The sequence below is a fragment of the Pristiophorus japonicus genome, chromosome 1, assembly GCF_044704955.1.
Source record: "Pristiophorus japonicus isolate sPriJap1 chromosome 1, sPriJap1.hap1, whole genome shotgun sequence".
NCBI classification, from domain to species: Eukaryota; Metazoa; Chordata; class Chondrichthyes; family Pristiophoridae; genus Pristiophorus; species Pristiophorus japonicus.
This window is the reverse complement of record NC_091977.1, coordinates 29547592-29551844: the sequence shown is the minus strand read 5'-3', so window position 1 is coordinate 29551844 and position 4253 is coordinate 29547592.

The following is a 4253-nucleotide window of genomic DNA, read 5'->3' as shown; positions in this document are numbered from 1 at the left end:
CCTATTTCTAATGAAGAAAACCAGGTACTTACCTACTTACCCCATAGACCCAAAACGCGCCTTACCGGATCAGCGGACTCAACCTAACTAAAGATTGCGCAGTAAAAAGTCTTCTCCGACGTTTGGGGTACAGCAAGCAGACCCTACCACATCCAGCAAACCCCGAAATCGTGAACTACCGCTAACTGACCATAAAGGATTGGTAAGCATAGTCCCTGCCTGCCCTGGAGTCTAACCTAGCTAGGATTAGGTATTGGGAGGTGGGAGGTGGAATTTTTACTATAATCCCCTTTGAATGTGTAATGTATTGTTCTTTATTAGAGTGATTATAAGCTTGACATTGTATTTTCTTGCCTGTAATAAAGTCAAAGTTATTTTGCACCAAACCAGTTGTCCTTTGCACATTGTCACATCCCCCAAATAAACCCAGAGTCTAGAACCCAAGGGAGTGGGAGCGATTCAAACCGCTCAAGTAGGTCAGAAGTGAACCTGACCCCCGGGACCACCTCCTTACAGGCTAGAGGTTGGCAGTGCTGTGAAAGCCTTTTGATGTGTCCCTTTTTTTACAACTTCATTTTGAAGGACCTTGTATTCAGTCAGTCTCCAATTTAGTTTTGAATACATTTCCAAAGCTGCTTATTCCTAAAGTGTAATAATTCAATGACTTTGCCCAAATTGAAGGTCTATTAGACAGCTGGGTGTATTTCTGGAAAAATATGGTAGGTGGGTTAGAGGATCAGCTTTTTTCAGCCGAAATATTTCCGCTCAAATCCCCCTTGAATCTAGCCTATCCAATCTTTAGGAGAATGGAGCCCACCATTAAGGTTCTCTCCAGCTCGTTCCCAACCCTTTCAAAGCCAGAAATGGAGCCTCTTGTAAATTCGAGCCCCAGATCTCAATAGTCAAAGGCACAGAGTTGATAAAGGGAATTGTTGAACCTCTCACTCCAAGGGTTCACTGGCTGATGCCTATCGAGTTGTCACTGACTTCTGGTGACATGCAGATTTCCCAATTCCTCGCACGTTACTGCACAGTTCTCCCCGGTGTCCTGGCCAATATTTATCCCTCAACTAACAGCACTAAAACAAATGATCTGGTCATCATCACATTGCTGCTTGCGGGAGCTCGCTGTGAACAACAATGGATGCCGCACTTCCTACATTACAACGGCGACTATGCTTCATAAATACTTCATGGGCAGTAAAGCGTTTGGGACGTCTTGAGGTCGTGAAAGGTGTTACATTAATGCAAGTCTTACTTTTTTGTTTCACAGATGTCAGATTAATACTTCTGCTCAGTCTCCAACGTAGCAGGCAGCGAGCTCTGAATATTCTCAAAGAACTGCATGAAGTCCCTCTGTTCAGTGATAAGTGCCTGTCCATGGGTTGCCCCTGCAAGCTGATGGTACCTACAACTCTACTTCGACAGCGCGGAACAAATAAGAGGTTATTTGACCCATCAGGTCCATTCCAAACACAGATCATACTGTGGACTCTATCCAGCCTATTTAAACACCTGAAGAAATCGCTACATTGATTCATTTTTCTCCTGAACATGAATCATGTTCACTTAAGAAGAAATACTTGGATTTATATACTGCCATACTAGCTTGCCAATGTATCTCAAAATGCTTTGCACAATGAATTACTTTTTGCAATGTTGTCCTGCAGCCAAACACAAGAGCCATTCTTCACCAGTAATGTCCCATTAAGTAGCAATGAGTTGAAAGAACATCTGTTAAAACCTCAAAGCAGAAAGCCTGATCGTATCAAATAACTCATGGTGCAATGTTTATTTTTCTGGTAACATATGTTGTTGTACACTATTGCTAAAGAATGGTGCATTTCCACCCTCCCCCCCCACAATTCTGTACGGTTATGCAAAATACTTGACAAATACTTGCTGAAGATATCTCTTGCAGAGAGGCGGCACAGGCTCGACGGGCTGAATGTCCTTCTTCATGCTGTAGCCATTCGATGATTCTATGACAGAATTTAGCCTGACTGTAATGGGATGCGACAGGGAATTCAGTTATGGGAAAGGAATAAAAATGGCAATAAATAGCTTAGTAGAAACGCCAGTGCACTCATTCGGCTGAATTTTCAGGTTTTGGGTTTTTTGGGCGAAAACAGTAGCTGTGCTTCCGATTTTAGGCCGAACTTTCAGCCTTTTTGGGTCTGCGGGATAAGGGAGGCGTTCCACGATTATTCGCGGCACAATGGCGAGTTTCACCAACTTTAATGCGGGGTCATTTGTGTTGTGAGAAAGGCCTTGGGAGGGGGAAAAAAAAATTCAAAAAAACATTCCAAAAACATTACCAAGATCCTTAACTAACTAATTGCTGCAAAAAAAAATTAAAAATAAAAACTTTAACTTACCTTTCTTGTCGGTTTTCTAACTTACCATTGCTGGCAGGGCTGCAGCGCCAGGTTTTACCTGTCGCTGCTCTGGGCGCGGTGTACGGGTCGGGAAAGTGCCGAATCCCAGACGGTAATGCAATCTGCGTCGTTACACGTCTGGCGCAGCTCTCCCCGGCGGCACGTCCCGCAACCAAGGAGCCGAGGATCTCGCCCAGGCTTTGCGACCAGATTTTCGCCGCCGTGGGTCAAAACGCGGCAAAAACACGATCGCAAAGCCCCCGAAAATCCAGCCCATATAGAAGTGAACATTTGGTGCAATGGCAGCATTCCCGCTTCTGGGCCAGAGAGTGCAGGGCTTGAACCCCACTTTGAACAGTCCCAGTGAATGGAGTCAGAACTCCGGTTCTGAATTCCGCATTGACATCCAGTGGGATGCTTGTGTCTGGTGGGTATGGGTGGTCCTCCCCCTCTTCGTATGGGTTGTGGGAGCCCATAAAACCCTCTTGCCATGTAGGATTGACCACCTTATCGGCAGGTCTAATGATGGTTACAGCCATGGAAGGAGTCTTTACACTTCAGCCTACAAATCCCTCCACTACTTCATGTTCCCCAAGGAAAGAGCAAGAGGATACACAATGGTGATGGTGCACATTCAATTTAAGCACTTGCATTTTGCCTGTGAGCTGCTGTTGATTTAAGAGAATCAGATATCAAATATTTTGGCAAAAAGTAGATATATTCGGGTCAGACATAATAACAGATCGATAATGATATCCATAGTGTGCATTTAGCACAAGGGTCAAAATCCATGCTAAATTCACACTCATCTCGTTAGTTATTGCTTAATTTGTCAGTTTGGTCCAGCTCTGGTGATTTCATGATTAATTACAGTTAATGTTCTCAATTCCTCTCATATAAATTTCATCTTTGATCCCGTTTTCAAATCCTTCAGTAAAGAAGCAAGTATAATTTCTGTGCCTGAAGGTAGCATTAAAATGATGCTGTTTCACAGCGGGAGTCATTCTTCCCCAGCTGACAGCTTCTAATGGTTGCATGATATGAGCACAAATTATTATTGACTAATATATGGTAAAAGATGCTGACCGGTGTCAAACGTTCTATCTTTAACAGCACAGGAGAGTGATTTTATAGCCAATAAAACACCATATATATAAATATAATTGCTGAGTAACAAGTCTATTCCAATCATTTCTGCTGAATCCATTGCCGTTTTACGGCACAGATTTCTGCTTGCTGCATCACTGGACAATGCTACAGTCAAGAGTCATTCATTTTCTTTGGTTGGGTACATTTTCATACATCATGTAATATGGGGGATGTTTAGGAATGAATGCATCATCCACAATAATTTGCAACACTACAATAGTTCCGAAACTTGAGTTTGACATACTACAAGCCTGAATATGCCAAAGCTCTCCCCGGCGGCACGTCCCGCAAACAAGGAGCCGAGGATCTCGCCGCCGTGGGTCAAAACACGGCGAAAACCCGGTCGCAAAGCCCCCGAAAATCCAGCCCATATAGAAGTGAACGTTTGGTGCAATGGTAGCATTCCCGCTTCTGGGCCAGAGAGTGCAGGGCTTGAACCCCACTTTGGATAGTCCCAGTGAGTGGAGTCAGAGCTCCCGTTCTGAATTCCGCATTGACATCCAGTGGGATGCTTGTGTCCGGTGGGTATGGGTGGTCCTCCCCCTTATCGTATGGGTTGTGGGAGCCCATAAAACCCTCTTGCCATGTAGGATTGACCACCCTATCGGCAGGTCTAATGATGGTTACAGCCATGGAAGGAGTCTTTACACTGCAGCCTGTCAATCAGCCTGAAAATCCCTCCACTACTTCATACTGTTCCCCAAGGAAAGAGCAAGAGGATACACA